Source organism: Diabrotica virgifera, chromosome 8 (assembly GCF_917563875.1).
Source record: "Diabrotica virgifera virgifera chromosome 8, PGI_DIABVI_V3a".
NCBI lineage: Eukaryota > Metazoa > Arthropoda > Insecta > Coleoptera > Chrysomelidae > Diabrotica > Diabrotica virgifera.
The window spans coordinates 110,690,319-110,708,574 of NC_065450.1; the positions used below are offsets into that span (position 1 = coordinate 110,690,319).

At 32.8% G+C, this 18,256-nt stretch overlaps 2 protein-coding genes across 4 annotated transcripts in view; one reads left to right on the plus strand and one right to left on the minus strand.

Moving 5' to 3' along the window:
• The window catches only part of LOC114338979 (uncharacterized), a 159,772-nt gene extending 152,369 nt beyond the window's left edge, over positions 1-7,403 (minus strand). The window contains exon 1 of the transcript XR_007700052.1: positions 6,920-7,403. The gene's annotated coding sequence lies outside the window, so the exon portion shown is untranslated. The remainder of the gene's footprint in view (positions 1-6,919) is intronic.
• LOC114341672 (uncharacterized) overlaps positions 1-18,256 on the plus strand; it is a 467,146-nt gene that overhangs the window by 156,497 nt on the left and 292,393 nt on the right. The window contains exon 2 of one of the 3 annotated variants that reach the window (XM_050657850.1): positions 9,122-9,213. The exons of the other annotated variants lie outside the window; for them this stretch is intronic. The gene's annotated coding sequence lies outside the window, so the exon portion shown is untranslated. The remainder of the gene's footprint in view (positions 1-9,121; positions 9,214-18,256) is intronic. 3 annotated transcript variants of the gene reach the window in all.

Genomic DNA, 18,256 nt, shown 5'->3' on the forward strand with positions numbered 1-18,256 from the left:
TGATATGCGTCTAGATTTTCTTAACCCAAATTTGGCGTTAAATATATTTTTATTCTTTTTAAAGCCGAAAAAGACCGCTCGCCTAATGCATTAGAAGTTGGTATCGTGAAATAAACTTACAGTAAAGGTAAAATATTGGGAAATGTTACCTTTAGGTACAATCTTTACATCCTGGATGATACCAAATTTTATAAATGTTTCTTTAACTTTTGGCATAATGTTATAGAAAGGGTAATTTCATTATGCAAGTTCTCTTTGGTTTCATCAACATATATTTTATATTTCACATAAGTATAAAGTATTAATTGAGGTCGTGACTGCTTATTTATCTAGCGTAGAAAATCATCTAACAGCTGATGTAACATCTTTGTAGCATATATCCAGGTCTTCGCAAAAAAATATTTTTGGCCTCTACTTCAATTTCGCTTGATATATTTCTTACGTCTCCAACAAATCTCAAAATAGATGTCATTATTTCTACTCCAATTGACACGTTTAAGTCCACAGTTTCTTCACGTTCACGTATTGCTTTTGCATTAACTCGTTCCAAAGTTTTTGTCCAAATCAGTGTCAATAGAGCTGTCTCAAAGGTTTTATTCTGCAGTGTCTTGCCTTCAATTTTAATTGCTAATTTTTCGTCTCTGTTATTGCTTAACTGGAAAAATAGGTTTGATGGGTCCCTAGTTTTTAACTAAAGCATTTACAGCGTCAAAAGTTTCTACAAGCTTTGATTTCATTACTTCCAAAAATTCATGGCAAATTTGGTGAAACAGATAGCTAACTGAATCTTTTCATTTATTCGCATTCCGTTGTAAATGCTCAGCTAAGAAGTAGTCAAATTTAGCCAAGTGTACAAGACAACTGTATTTAATAATTTTTCCTTTATGGCGACTCGTTAAATCCTCATTGCATCAACGGAAAGCTAGTCCTTGAGAAGCAAGTCATTTAGTAGTGACAACAACTCTTCTTAGGACGTTTATCCAATAGTTAGCTTCGCATTTTACTTGCTCTTTCAAGACAGCGTCTATAACTCCAATCAATGATGATCTTGTTATTAATGTAATCATAGAGTTCAGATGAAATTTACTTTCTTCGTGAGATTTGAGCAAAATATTCAAATGTTTCCAGTGGGTCCATCCAAACTCAGTTAAACTATTTTTTCAATTGAAAATAATTTGCACGGGTAACAATAAACAGCTTTAACACTTGCGCCGTATATTAGCCAATCTCTCTTTTCTTTGCCTCCATTGGGTTTTCCTCTATCTATGAAAGTTGCTTTTATTTAATCTTCTATAATAAGCTTTTTCTCCATCTTCAAACATTTTTTTATAACGTTCTAAGAAAACACATTTTGGTTTAAAAGTTCGCAGTTTTTATAAAGTCATCAGTCTTAAAATCCATTTGGAAATCGCAGGTATTTCGTCGTTTTTTTTTTCTATTTTGGAAAATACTTAGATTATTTAGCGGACTTTACTTTTTTATTAGTAAAAGGAACGGGTCTCTACGGGCCCCTGGGCGCCCGCCCCAAGCGCCCAGTGCATAAACCGGCACTGCCAGAGGCGTACGACAGGGGATAGCGGCTGGTTGACCCTTCCCAAATTCTACGCCACTGACGAAATTGCTATTTTAGTGTAATTTTTTTATTTTCAATACATTTTATGTAAATAATATACTCTTCATTCGTAACGATAAAATGATTAGTTTTCAAGATATTTGAAATTAAAAATGAAGCGACACATGCATTAATTAAAATAACCGTGTCGTTTCATTTTTAACTTCAAAGATCTCGAAAACTATTGACCTAATCGTTATGAATGAAGAGTATATTATTTTCATAGAAAGTATTGGAGAATCCAAAAATTGAACTAAAATAGCAATTGCGCCAGTGGCGTAGAATTTGGAAAGGGTCAACCATTCACTTTCCCCCATCGTACGCCTCTGGTAATAGACAGAAACGTTTGTTTAACATAATTTAGTAGCTTATAAAGTACCTATACCTCCTGTCAAGTATGAAATGGATACGTCAGATTGTTTTAAAATGCTGAGCAAAAATAGTTTTTAAATTTTTAGATAAAACTAGTAACTCAGTAAGGAACCACATTTTATTTAAGTGTTTTAGGTTAAATCTTCGTATTTTGTACTAAGGTTTCTCCAGTTACTATATGGACAATTATTAATGAAACACCCTGTATATCGTCCATGTAAAGAAATGATTTGTCTGGTGTTAATCCTGCAAACGCTATTGACATCATCCTTAAAAAGCTATTCGGGCTTACGTTTAATCCAAAAGGTAATCTGGTAAATTTAAATGCTCCATTCTCCGTGCTAAACGATGTGTATTTTCTCGATGATTTTTCTAATGGTATTTGGTGAAAACCTGACATTAAGTCTATAACTGAAAACCATTTTGCTCTTCCTAGTTGATCGAATATCGAATCTATTCTTGGTAATGGGAATTTATTTGTGACTATTTTCTTGTTCAGTTGTCTAAAGTCTACGCATAACCTCCATGCTTTATTTCCATCTATAGCTTTTTTCGGTACTAGCACTACCGGGCTGTTGTACTCTGATGTAGACGGTTCTATGATCCCTTGGTCACTTAATTTTTGTACTTGTCAGTTTAATTCTTCTGTTTGTGCATGCGGTGTCCTATAGTTCTTAATATATACCGGAGTTTGGTCTTTAACTCTCAGTTTCTGTTCGTAGATGTTGTTACATGTCAGCATGTCATGCCTTAGGCCTTAGGGCGAATATATCTGAATATTCTTCACATAAAGATACCAATTTATCGCGTATGTATTCTGGAATGTCTAACTTCAGTGATTCCCGTAATTCCTTTTTCCTATCCTTGCTGACGTTAATCAGTCTATATATGTTGAATAATTTAATGTCTAATGTTTTGATTGCGTTTGTCTCTACTTTTACTGTTTCGTAGGTTGTGTTCAAAATTTTGATGTACGGATTATTACTTGAAATAATTGCTCTCGCTATGAATATTCCTGGGTGTATCTCCTGTTGTTCCACTATCCTGTCATTGTTCCACTATTTTGTATTATTATCGTGTCATTATCTATATTATCCAAAATGTTCGTAATAATATAACAATCATTTTCATCTTTAATGTGCATTTTAAGGTTAGCGTAATCCAATATGAATTGAAAATTTGAAATAAAGTCTCTCCCAATGATTCCGTTGTTGGAATGGGAAAGTTAGGTTCAACTAATTTAAAGATATGCTCGAATCGACTTCCTTTTACTTCTAGTGTTGTTTCAACTTCTCCGATTATCTGCAATTCTCCTTTAGTTACTCCTCTTATTTTCACCTTCGTGTTTGGTTTCACATGTTCCTTCATAAAATCTTGTGAACATTTCAGTATTGAAATATCGGCTCCTGTGTCTCTGATGAATGTATTTGTCTGTTCTAGGATTCCTGTTCTCATTTGTACAAAATTCGTTAAGTTGAAGTCGAAGTTGTAAATATTATATTCCACTTCTGTCTATGTGTTTCCATTGTCTTGTTCATTCAAAACCCCAACTGCGGGTTTTCTGGTTCCTCATGGCTATCTTCTAACTCTAGTAGCCTTACGTTCTTGTTACGTCCTCCTCTCTGGTTTCCTCTGTATGTTTGGTTGTTAAATTGTCTACATAATCTGTTCGAATAGTTCCGTTGGTTTTCCGTTGCCTCTGCTTCGTTCCGTTATCCGAAGGTATTTCTTCTCCCTCTATCGTATTTGTTATGGTATCCTCTTCTGTAATGCTGATGTTCTCTCCTATTCTCGTAATTCGTCCTATAATTTAACACTCTTCCCTGTGTGTTCTCTTCTGTCGTATCAATCGATAAAAATTTGGGTACTACTTCCCGCGGTGTTGTGAAATTACCTGCCTCCAATATTAACTTAGCTCTATCCGTATTAACATTTCGTTTCATTGTTGCTACAACTGTTTCCGTTGTGTATTTTTTCGCTAATTCCAATGGCATTCTTTCCGCGATGTATGCCACCTTTAACTGTTCTGCTAGTTCTTCTATTTCAGATGCGTACACTGCAGCATCTTTATGCCCTTGCCTTTTCTTTGCTAACTTGGCTATCACAGTTTTCGGATTGTCGCCTCTTAATTCCTTCTTCAGTGCCGCGGCTATAAGTGGGATCGTATCTTCTGTAGTTATCAGGTTTCTAGCCTTATTGGTCAATTTGCCTTTATTAATGTTATCGCTGTTTCTTCATGTCCTTCTGCTATTTTTCCAAGTAGTTCTAATGCGTCTAAAAATGGTTGTAGTTTGCCTGCGCTTCCATCGAACTCGTTGGGCAATAATTTGCTTGCGATATTCAAAAATTCGTTGATCGTCAGAGCCATGTTTATATATCGCTTTGTTCCTCTTCTATCTCCTAGTTACTTTTCCCCTCTTCTATTTCCTCGTCGCTTGTCGCTTGTCCTTGTCAATTGGCTGATGTATTGAACTTGGGACTACTGTTCTTAAGTTTACTGCTTGAAATGAGCGTATAACTTTATCTCTGATTTTCCCAAAATATTTGTTGCACGTCTCTCTTTGTTTGTCTGTTAATGCTTTCCAATTTTCCTTTGTCAAGTGTGTGAATTTGTTATATGATTTAATTAATTGTGTCGTTACCTCTTCTTGTACTTCCTTAGATTTAGGTAATTTCTTCTTCAAAACCCTTTTGCTTTGCGTTGTAACTTCTTGTGTAATCTTTTCAATTATTCTGACGAAATCTTCCCAATAGTCCTTGTTGCTACTCATTTATTCATAGTATTTATCTATCCTTTATTCCTGTACTTCGTAACGAAAAATTTTATGGGGGTTTTGTTCCTTTAAACCCCCCCCCCCCAAACTTTTGTGTACGTTCCAATTTAATTATTATTGTGGTACCATTAGTTAAACACAATATTTTAAAAACTTTTTTGCCTCCTAGTACTTTTTCGAAAAGTCAGTTTTTATTGAGATATTTTGAATATTTGTCAAATCCACCACATATTTGTATATGGCTAAGTACGATTACGGAGACTAATAATATGAAAATTTATTTATGATTTACATTTTTAGGTATATTTTTAACCATTTTAAAAAAGAAGTCACATCTCGATAAAAAGTGCCTTCTAGAAAAAATACAAAGAGGCAAAAAAGTTTTAAAAATACTGTGTTTAACTAATGGTACCGCAGTAAAAGTTTAATTGGAACATACACAAACATTTGGGGGGTTTAAAGGAACAAAACCCCCATAAAATTTTTATGTAAACATATTAAAAAAGAAGCCGCAACTCGATAAAAACTGCCTTATCGAAAAAATACTAAGAGGCAAAAAAGTTTTAGAAATATTGAATTAAACTAATGGTACCACAAAAATAATTTAATTGGAACGTACCCAAAAGTTTGGGGGGGTTTAAGGGAACAAAACCCCATAAAATTTTTATGGGCTGCACAAATTTCACTATAATTGTTTTTTAAGATGTTCCTGCCATAAGAATGCCACATGTCCATTTTCAGTAAAAAATCTCTAATAGTTTTCGGTATATTTGAAAAAATCGATTTTCATTTTGTAACTTCAAAGGGCTGTAACTTTTTTTATGTGCATATTTGTACTAAGGTAAATTAGGTTCATTCGAACTATTTTTGGTCTCAGAATATGTGATTTAATTTATGACCTGTATTTTCGTTATACCCTGTATAAAAATCGTATAAAAATGTAACAATGTATTCTTGTTCTCATGATCATTTTTCAGTACGTCACAGTTTTTCGATTTCTCTCTAATGCATTAAGTTTGATGAGACGGAAAAAGCGGTAGCTCCGTGATTAAACACAAAAATAATGCAGCATTACAATGGTTATATACATAAGATGTCTATTCCTAACCTACGTTTGATTCGTTGATATTTAGAATGCGCGTTTTTTCTAGCCAATCAAATACACGTATTACGAACATTTGACGAAAACTTCGTCCATTTTGGCCAATTTTTAGAAGTGTCAAAGAGTCAAGTGACGGTTATTATTCAGGTCAGTATTTTGTGTACCTATCATTTTGAAATTTCGAATTCGACTTCCCTTGTGTTTCACAACGTTTTTGTGCATTATTTTGTGTTTTGGTTCAGAATTTAGTTCGTTAAAAGTTAGTTTTGTATTTTGGTTTAGAATTTAATTCGTTAGAAGTTAGTTTATACTCCAGGTTATTATGCAAGAAAAATATCCATAGTAAGGAGACGTAACTCATGGCTGAAGAACCTTAGGAACTGGTTTGGATGTAATAACAATGAATTATTTAGAGCCGCGGTTTCAGAAATAAAGATCGCTCTGATGATTACCAACTTTTGAAGCGGAGACAGCACCTAGAGAAGAAGATAAAAATACAGTTTATGGATAGTTTTGTGTCATTTTTGAATGTTTCCATATTTATAAATTTAATTAACAATATTGTTTACTTTTTAATTTTATTCCCCTTTATAAAAAATACCTACATGTTAACATATTGTGTAAAAATCAAATCTACTAAGTTACTAATTAGTTTAATTCCACAAGCTTTTCACCTATGGCGAAGTACGATTCTGGCATCTGTCAGATTCGTCAATAATTACATGAAATAAGTCTCGACACACCCAATACAGTATATGACGTCATAATTAATGACGCACTGAAAAATGATCATGAGAACAAGAATATCAATACGTCCTATAGATAAATAAATCAATAAATAAATAAATAAATCAATACGATAATACTTGAAAAAAAAAATTATCGATAATAGATTCTAGATAATAGATAAGTAATTAAAAATAGATTAAGTATATAAAAATAGGTAAAAATTAGATTATTTGTATCTTACATTACGGTTATATTATTATTATATTATATGAATATAAGAATTAGGACCATATCGTGGAAATACCATAAAAATAAATAATATGGACTTACCCCTTTAAACGTCTATATCGATGTCACCAAAAAGTCCACGCTGCATGTCCCTTTTCCATACCATACTCCATTTCCACACGATGCTCCATACCATATGCCATTTTCCATAACTATACTCAGCTCCGTGTCAGGCCTAATGTCTCCATCCTTTTCCCATATACCACACTGTTTTCTAGGGTGATCGAAGTGCAAGAAACCTCATCCATAGACGTTTTTTTTTTTCATTTCTCATTTCAGATTGCCAGTTCCTGTGTTCTTCCCTGGTCTTAGATCGCCATATGGTGGTACTCCACCCGCAGGAACATCCTAGGTTAGTTTTGGTAGTTACCCCCTATGATAGGGGTTGATGAAGTAAACACTGCTCGCTGTATACGTATTTAATTACCAACTCTAAGTATAACAGTAAAGAGTTGGTGTGCTTACGGTATAACCATTTGATGATGTATCTTAATTACGAATGATAATTGATAATAATAGATCGAATGATCCAATTAGAATGAATCACGATGCTTTGACTGTATGTATAAATAAACTTGTATAGTGTGGTTGTTTATACTGCTAATTCAGCGTGACCGTGAATTATGATAACATTGATTTAGCTGACAAGGCATTACTGCCGATTAGTGTACTTGTTAAGGAATCTAGGTAACCTACTTAATTGAAAACAAACGTGGTGTTTGGTTTTTTCTAGGACATTTAAAAATTAAATGACTATTTCTTGTTCTTATCTTTGGATGCTGATAATCCTGATACACAGGGAAACAATACTCATATCCAGCAAATGGCAGATAAAATTACTGGGTTTCAGAAGAAGTTGCTCTTATGTAAAAGAAAATTAGAATATCAAGAAATTGACTGTTTCCCTGCTTTACAAGGTATTCTACAAGAAAAATCGATAGAAATCCCGATCCCTCTTTAAAAAATATGTTTACGCAACACATGTCATCATTGAGCGAACATTTTGAGAAATATTTTCCCGAAGATCTGAAGCAATATGACTGGGTCAGAAACCCTTTCCAGTCTTCCACACAATCGACACTTTTAACAGAGGAAGAAGAACAACTGACAGAATTGTCCTGTGATTCTAGCCAAAAGCTTTTGGAGCTCAGTTTCTCATGAATATCATGCCATCAGTATTTCTGCATTAAAGGTTTTATTACCATTTGCGACTTCGTACCTGTGCGAAACGGGCTTTTCTGTAGTTGTAGTAGTAATTAAAAACAAGTACAGGTCAAACATAAACGTTGAAAAAGAAATGAGAGTAGCAATTTCCAAACTGAAGCCCTGGTTTCATAAGCTGTGCTCAAAAAAGCAAGCACATCTCTCACATTAACAAGCCAGTTACATAAATAAATATACTTTAAAAAAAATGAATAACCATTTTCAATTTCGTTGCAACACGAAACTACAGCCGCATCATATACTAGTTCAATCAAAGAATGCCGCAAGCACCTCTACCGGTGTCGAAACTTATTAGTCTCTCATCAGGAGGCACATATGCTGCTCTCTCTGACTCAACCAGGGCAAACCCCGGCGTGCAGTTACGAATTGCAACGAACAAAATGGCATGGATGCCCTAGCGGCAACTGCTAGCAAAAGACTAAGTTTTCAATCTAATAGCACTTAAACAACACTAAAAATGTTGCTCTACATCCTAACAGATTGAAAACAATGGGAGCCTTCTCTGGTTACACCTCCGAGGCTGCTATAATTTGCAAGCCATAGATGCTGAGACTAAGGAAGATGAGGGAATTTTACAATTTATAATTCACGTCCCATCTGCTCAGCGCGGTAAAGTTCCAACGAGAATGGTTCCCTTCGTACTCCAATCAGAGTAAACCCTTTTTATTGTTGTGCCTATGTTTTGATTTCGTTCTTAATTTCTAATAAAAATTATAAATGTTCAAATAGTGTTTTTGTTATAACTATAACCTGTTATTAGGCTAGTACTAAAATTTGTAAGTATTATTGGTAGATGGGTTGAGGGGCGTCGCAAAAAATAGCAAAGTCCCAAGGGTGTCACAGTACGAATGTTTGGGAAGCCCTGCAATAATCTATACATCTATAGTGTGTCCCCGAAATATGGCATCGAACATTTTCTCAAATGCAGGAATTAATGATGCGTAGAATCATAAAATATTTTCAAGTATATAAGGTGTTTCTAAAATATCAAAATAACGAGTAACTTTGTTATTTTTATAGAATGCCAGTATCCAGTACGATAATAAATCGGTACGATAAAGTTCTAGGGCGGCCCTTCCGTCCAGCGTTTTTGTGTACACTTTTGTACTAAGGTAAGTTGGATTCAATCAATTTATTTTTGTCCCCGGAATGCGTGATTTAATTTATGACATACCTTTTTGAAACACCCTGTACATATAGTGCGTCCATAAAGTAACTCATAAATTCAATATTACCTAGTAAATAAATTAAAACCTATAAATAAACATTATTCTTAGAAATTCTTGAAACAGGCCGATTTTAATTTTTAAATTACAATTTTTTGACATATATATCATACTAGTGACGTCATCCATGTGGACGTGATAACGTAATCAATGATTTTTTTAAATGATAATAGGGCTTTTCATTCACAGTCAGTTTCGAACTTCTGTCATATGTCGTATAATCCGTGTATATTAATATTATACACAGATTATATAACATATGACAGAAGCTCGAAACAAATGACAATTGATGAAAAGCCCTATAGGGGTCGTGTGATAGTTCGTTTGAAAGGGTGTTTAATTCTCTATTCAGTAATATAAACATTAACATTATTATTTATACAGGGTGTTAAAGAAATTGTTTTTTAATTAAATTAATTGAGATAAAAAGAAGTATGTAATTTATTTAATTTAAAATACATTTTACTGTTGTCAGAAAACAAGAAAAAGGTATTTATTTCACAAATAAATATTGTTGTTGCTTAAATTTAATGTTAAAGCTGCCACCCACCTGTCTCTTGGCAGTTTAAATATTTCATTACAAATAATTTTTTCTGTTTTCTGATAATAGTCAAATGTATTTAGAATTAAATAAATTACATACCTACATCTATATAAATAAAAATGGATGTTTTTATGTATGTATGTATGTATGTATGTATGTATGTATGTATGTATGTATGTATGTATGTACCTTATAGACTCGCAAACTATGCATTTGATCACGTGATGATGTTAAGCAAAGTTGTTGTGCATGAATCCAGGAAGGTTTCTGAAGTGATAAAACCAACCTAAGTGAAAAGGGGGTTACCCCCACCAGATATATTTTTTAATTTTTTTGAACCAACTGTTTTTTCTTAATTTTATATGATGTAGAACCCAAATATACAAAACAACCCTAAATGTTACTCTTTTTTATCTCCAACCGTTAGTTTTTAATAGCCATTTAAATATTTTACATCTAAATATATAAAATTCTCCGGTCACAGTGTTTGTTACCATACTCCTCCGAAACGACTCGACCGATTTTTATGAAATTTGGCAGGTATATTCGACCGGACTGGTAGTAGCTTTGTATCTATTTTTCATACCCGTACGTCATAAGAGGGCTGCCCCCCTCATATTATATAATTTTTTAATTTTTGGGTAATCCGTTATTTTCTAATTGTATATGATGTAAAACCAAAAGATACATGCAAACCTAAATTTTCACTTTTCTATCGCCAACCGTATATATATATATATATATATATATATATATATATATATATATATATATATATATATATATATATATATATATACATCCCGCTATCATTATGTCATCTTTTCATGTTGCAGTCATTTGGCATCACCAAGAAATACTATCATTTTCGAATTTTAATTCGTGTATGTTTGTTGAGCGCATTTTTTAACGCCCTGTATCGTTCTCAGTTTTCTAAAATTTTAATTTTAAAAATTTAAATTATATACAAAAATTTTTACACTTCATAACCATTTTGACTTCCACCACATAAAAATGTGTATTTCCCATCATTTTGCCGCTTTTCGACGTTGCCACGAGTTAAAAATACCGATCTTTTGAGGACAGGTAGAAAAGGTCTATTGTAAACTTAGAGGATGGAATATTTTGGTAAAATATTCCATCCTCTCAGATTATAAACTACATAAAAGGTAGGTTCTTTACCTGTTCAGCTGGATTACCAAGCAAGGGTCTAAATATTTTACGAGTTGAATTGTGTTTATTTGATTTCATCTGTTAAATTAAAATTTCTCATACCGACTTAAAATATTTGTTTGAAAAATTCATTTTATATTTTCGTTTAATTTACTTAGGGTTTTTGGTCAGAATTTTGAAGAAACGCTTGGTTTGACATAAAATTTGGGACACGTACCTATAGCTAATATGTTAAAGAAAAAAAGTGATATTGTGCCGATATGTGCTTTTGATCTGGAGGTGAGTTTCGTCGGTTATAGGGTATGAAAACAAATACGTTCAAATAAGTCCGGAATTGGATAAACTGACTAATTCTAAGCAACTTCTATTTTATAGCGTTTTTCACTAAGTCAATACTTTTAGAGATATTTGCGAGTGAATATGTTCATTTTTCAACAAAAAAAAAAAACGTTTTTATACGGTTTTTCGCAAATAACTCAAAAAGTAGGTACTTTATTGAAAAAAAATTAGCAAATAGTAAATATAGCTTATAAAAAAGTGAAAAAATGGTATATGTGTCAGGTCTGTAGACCCAGTAGAAGCAGAGTTATTGCTAAGCTTTGTTTTAAAACCAAGAGGAGTAGGTAAACTAAATGGCAGATTCACACCCAAGAAAGTCACTAGAAATATCATCAGATAAATCTTCTTTTTTGGTTGATCATATCGGCCTTTGACGGTAATCTTGACTAAAAATCTAAAAATAAAAGGAAGAACGCAGAAAATACAAAAATTGCTGATAAAATAAATAAACTAACCTATGAAATGCCAATAGTGTCAAAATTTGATATGAGTAAAATTGCCTGAGGTTGTACTAATTACAAACAAGGTGTACGGCGCGGGAAATTTGAATGACTCCTCTTGTTTAAAAACAGACTATAGTGAAAAATAAGCTCTTATATCTCAAATTCCAAATCGAATATTTTAACGTGAAATAAAAAAAATTAAACACTTTTCTGGGAAAACTTATTACAACTTTCTTAAAGTGTTTAAGAAAACGTTTATTTTTATTTTTTTTTAAGTTTCCAGCAGCAAGAGTAAGCAGGTTACGCTCAAAATACAGTTGTTCCTTTTTTTTTGGTTAAAAATATTCTAAAAACTCCCTCTAATTAACAGCCCAAATAGAATTAATCGTTACCACTTCACAAGTAACTTTATGTATTGTTTGTGTTTGTAAGTTTCATCAGTTCAAAGTGCTTATTTGTGGAAAAATTTGGTTTTAAAGTAAATTTTTTTAAATCTTTAATTTTGAAAAAAAGACTTTTGTCAAAATAACTTAAAAATTATTAGTGATACCAAATATCTTAAAGAGTAAAAAATGTAGGTGTTGCTTTTTTAAATATTTGGAATTTTTTGATTTTCTGGAAGACAAAAATTGGTTAAGATATGGCTGTTCAAAATTTGCATATCGTGACTAGTGATTCGTTCGAGGCCTTTCAACAAAACCCCTTTCAAAAATAAGCATTTTGAACCAATGCAACTTACAGATCATATACAGGGTTTCCCCGAAAATAGTGCGTTCCTTAAAGGTATAGATAGAAAGCACAATGTAGAGCAAAAAAGTCTTATAACATTTTATTCTAAATTCAGCCGTTTGACCAAAAAACGAAAATACATTTTGATATGCAAATTGATACTCAATTAGTAAATAAACAAGGGGTCCCATTAGATTAAATTTCACAGTCACAGGTTCTTCTGCGCCATGTTGCCAGGTCATATAAATTTATGAAAATAAAAATTTACTCTTATGGAGAACAACGTAATTTTTGTTGAAACGGTTAACTTTAGGAAAAAATGTTACAACACCTTTTTGTTCTAAATTGTGTATTATATCCACACCTTAAAGGAACGCACTATTTTCGGAGACACCCTGTATAAACAATACATTTATCTAAAGTAACGTGTGAAGCGGTAACAATTAATTTTCATGACTTTCTTTTGCCAAAAAAAAGGGAACGATTTTATTTTCAGCGTAACTTGCTTACTTTTCACGCTAGAAACTGTTTTAAAAACACCAAAAAAAATTTTTTTTAAACACTTTAAAAGAGTTATGATGAGTGTTTCCCGAAAAGTGCTTTATTTTTTTGGTTATTTTACGTTGAAATATTCGATTTGGTATTTGACGAATAAGAACCTATTTTTCATTAGCTGCAACCCTGCTTCTACTGGGTCTACAGACCTTATACTGACACCTCTTTTTCATAAGCTATATTATTGCTAGGAATATTTTCTTCGATAAAATATGTACATACTTACTTTTTGAGTTATTTGCGAAAATCCGTCCAAAACGTGTTTTTCTATGAAAAATAAACATATTCACTCGCACATACCTCGAAAAGTATTGACCTAAAACTTTTATAGAACAAAATTTGCTTAGAATTAGAATTAGTCAGTTTATCCACTTCCGGACTTATTTTGCACGTATGTTTTTTCACCTCCAAGAAGGGGTGAAAGTCACATCCAGGACAAGAAAACATATCGGCATAATCTCACTTTTTTCTTTGGCATTTTAGCTACGTGTGTGCCAAATTTTATGTCAATCCAAGCGGTTCTTTAAAATCTGGAGGTTTTGCGATATTTTATCGTGAGTGAATGGAATAATAATTATTACAACGGCAATTATTGCCGTTGTCACTTTTAGATAAGAAGTCATTATCACAATGATATAGTCAGGTTAACTGAATTGTATAATTATTGTTTTTATCATTAAATGTGAAAACCTAGAATTATCCATGTCTGTCCGTCAATAAACACAACTCGTCTATTAGTAGGACAGAAAGAATGACAAATAAGGTGTCAAATGAAAGCCTATAACCAAAATATGATATTACATGTGAGAAGTTTGACCTCGGACTGCCTGTTCCAGAGTTGCAACCGAAAGTACTGTTTTAAATTCGTCGAAATAGTACAAACTATTGGTCAACACGACTAAGAAAGACCAGAACAAATACATACTTCCGGTTTCATGCCTGTCTGTTCGTCCATATCTGTAGGTGAACAAAATTCATCCGTCATATCAGCTGACAAAAAGTTACACGAAGGGTTCAAATATCGACTGCCGCTTCAACTTCCGGTCACTTTTTGTGAAAAATTAGAACTTACGATGTCCAATTGCTTGTTACAATTTTTTTTATAAGTGTTCTACTCTATCTATTCTGACTTTTCATTAACTTACTTAGATCACATATAATTTAATACAGTTTTGATGTCAGGGTCTTCAAAATTTATGTGGTGAGTTCCGGTATGTGATGAATGAAAAACGACTCCATAAGCAGAAGAAAAAAGTGTTCTCAAGACCTAAGACAATACATCGACTCACAAGAGCGTTGTGACAGTAGCAAAAATTCGAGTTGGGGTTCTAATTACTTTCTCATGCGGCTTACTCTCCTGACTTGGCCCCCTCCGATTATTAAGTGTTCCCAAATCTGAAGAAATGATGGGCGAGTCACAAAGTTTCACAAAAAAGCGAATATTTCGCGAAATGAACGTCAGATCGAAAAACTAAAAAATGCGTGTTCAATATTTTTCAAAAGTCTATCGAATGATACCAAAAACGAACCCCCACGGAAAGGGGTGAGGAGTAAATTAAAAATTTTAAATACGAACCCTGCGATATTTCGCGAAATGAACATCAGAGTGCCAGTGTGTGCTTTTTTTCTGGGGATGAGTACCACCCCCTTCTCGAGTGTGAAAAAATATAGGTCCAAATAAGTCCGTAAGTGGATAAACTAATTAAATTCCTTGTAACTTTTGTTTTTAGATGGTTTTTCGCAAATAAATCAAAAAGTAAGTATTTGATCGAAAAACTATTCCTAGCAAATATAAAGCTTATAAAACAGTAAAAAAAATGATGTATGTATGAAGTCTGGACACACAATAAAAACAGAGTTGGAGCTAATCAAAAGTTGGTTCTTATTCGTCAAATTCCAAATCGACTAGTTCAACGTAAAATGTCCAAAAAATAACGCACTTTTCGGGGAAAACCCGCCACAAATCTTTTAAAGAGTTTAAAAAAAGTTTTATTTTTGTTATATAAAAAGTATCTATTCTATCACCATCAGCATCAAAAGTAGACCGGGCAGTATCGTCGCCCCCGCTAGCGAAATTATTCCGATTCGATTTTTTTGCACAAACTTACTCAAAAAGAGGTCCTTATAACATATCCAAAGGGTGCCGGGCGGTGCATTGGTCGAAAAATTGTTTAAAAAATTTTTTTGAAACAAATTCACAAAAACAATTTTTTCATTTCGAACAATTTTTTTTAGATAACTTGTGTCATTCTGGGCAAAAAAGGTGTCTTGCCATTTTTGTTTAAAATTGATTGTTGTCGAGTTATATGCGATTAAAAATTTGAAAAATGCGAAAATGGCCATTTTTAAGTCTTAATAACTCGACTAAAAGTTATTATTATGAAATTAAAAAGTGAGCAGATCAAGTTTCAAACCCTTGCTTCAAGGTACTTAAGAGATTTTTGTCATTATTTTATTACAAAGCTGTTATTTTTAATTATTAATAATTAGCGCTATAGTCCCGGATTTATCGTCGCCCCTGTTAGTGAAATTATTCCGATTCGATTTTTTTGCACAAACTTACTCAAAAAGAGGTCCTTATAACATATTCACAAGGTGCCGTGGTCGAAAAATTGTTTAAACAATTTTTTAAACAAATCCACAAAAATAATTTTTTCACTTTGAACAATTTTTTTTTAGATAATTTTGGACATTCTGGACAAAAAAGGTCTCTTGTCAATTTTCTCTAAAATTGATTGTTGTCGAGTTATACGCGATTTAAAACCTGAAAAATGCGAAAATGGCCATATAACTCGACAAAAATCAATTTTAGAGAAAAATCTCAAGATACCTTTTTTGCTCAGAATAACCCAACTTATCTAAAAAATCGTTCGTAATGAAAAAATTATTTTTGTGAATTTGTTTAAAAAATTGTTTAAGGTGATACAGTAGCGATCAACAGGTAGCCAAAACGCGTTCCAAGATTGCGGCTGTAATTTTGAATATTTTTTCAAGATATTTGGCACACGTATCCGTAATATAATAAAGAATGGCGGTACAGAGCCCAATTTGAAAAATATATTAGGTAATATTTGAAAATTATTCTGTAATTAAATACAATATTAAAACAACGAGCCTGTACCGCCATTAAGAAGAACAAAAAAATACACTTTCTTCAAATAAACTTTTTTATCCGATGCCTAGATTTTGTGTCATTTTGGAACTACTAAAATGTTTTATTTCATTAGTCCAAAACAAAATTTAAATTTTTTAATTCGACAAAATATTTCCACGCACAGGCTGTGGTCTGTATTAATTCGAGAACCAAGAGAGACAGCTCATTAACCGCCTTTCATTTTTTCTTAGAAAATAAACGATCTCTACACAAAGTACTTATAGGATAATACGCCGCCGTTATGAAATGATTGTAGGATGTTAAAATGACGAAGGATGTTTTACCCGGAAATCCGAATTTTATATACTTTTGTTATATTTAATACCCTAATAGCACACGACGTCCTTTGGACGTCCAAAATAGGTCAATTTTTGGTCCTAACGTCCATGGACCATAAACGGACGTCCTTTGGACGTCCGACGCTGGACGTACTTCGGGTGTACTAAATATGTACGTCCTTTGGACGTCCGGCGTTGGACGTCCGGCGTTGGACGTCCTTCAGGTGGACTAAATATGTACGTCCTTTGGACGTCCGGCGTTGGACGTCCTTCGGGTGGACTAAATATGTACGTCCTTCGGACGTCCGGTGTTGGACGTCCTTCGGTTGGAATAAATATGAACGTCCTTTGGACGTCCGTACTCGGACGAAATACGGACCTTTTCCAATCGTCCATATTGGACATATTCTACCAATAAGGGGATTAAACAGCAAAATTATTTAATAAAATATTAACTTAATTATATTAATAAAATAGTTTAAATGGAAAAGATTATAAATCATATTTAATTCAAAACTGTATATGTAGTTTAATATCTAATACATGTTTTTGTTTTTATGTAAAGTGTGAAAATCTGATCGGTAAATTATTCGTTATGTCCACTCTACATCAACAATAAATTGAACAAGAAATTGACTAAGTTATTCAAGGCCAAATTTGACGAGTACAAAATGTATGATTTGTAAAAGAAAATGAAGGAATTTGATGAAATAGAACAATTGGATATGTTTTATTTTGTCAAATTTCTTTATTTTCTGTTTATTCACGGCAAAATTGGAAGTAGAATTGTGTTTTGTATAAGCCAAATTTGACCTTGAATAACTTGTCGTCAATTTCTTGTTCAATTATTGTTGATGTAAAGTGGACTTTATAATGTTTTATTATTCCCGTTACCAAGATGATAGAAGTTTGGTGGTTAATTCTAATAAGCAAAAATATAATTTTTATCAATGTATCCTTACTACAGATGAATATTGAGAGCATCTTTTTGAAGTTGAGCGTACGTGTGCCCAAAATAGGTCCAGTTTTAGTCCTAATGCGGATGGACTATAAATGAACGTCCTTCGGACGTCCGACGTTGGACGTACTTACGTGTTGAATAAATATGAACGTCCTTTGGACGTCCATTGGACGTCCGTGCTCGGACGTCCGTTGGACATTGACATCGATCCGTGAGCGTCATCTGCAAAGAAGAAAATCACAAGCCAGGACAACCAATCCAAATAGTGAGTGTTTCAAACTTTTGTGTTGTGTTGTCAAAAGTTTATTTAATTATTTATGTTTTTCCTTACATACTTACATATTTTTTCAAGCTTTTTGGTATATTTTTCATATTTTTTACTATATTTCGATAAAAAAATTCTTCGCAGTTTTATTCTAATCAACATCATCATCATTCTATCCAAAAAGGCAAATCGCCAAAATCGCAATTTTATCATAATATGATATGTATATTTGCATTTTACCACATTTTTTCGATGTTTTGAAACATTTTTGTATATCTTTTGTGTATCTATCTATATTTTGTATATCACCCCTCCTCGGGGTGAAACTCACCCCCCAAATTCACATACTAATTTGTAAGTACACATACTTTGTAAGTATGGAATAAAGGTTGCTTAATATTAATCAGTTTATCGAAGTCCGGACTTATTTTGAACGTTTTTCACCCCAGAGAAAGAGTGAAACTCACCCCAGGGCAATAGCACACATT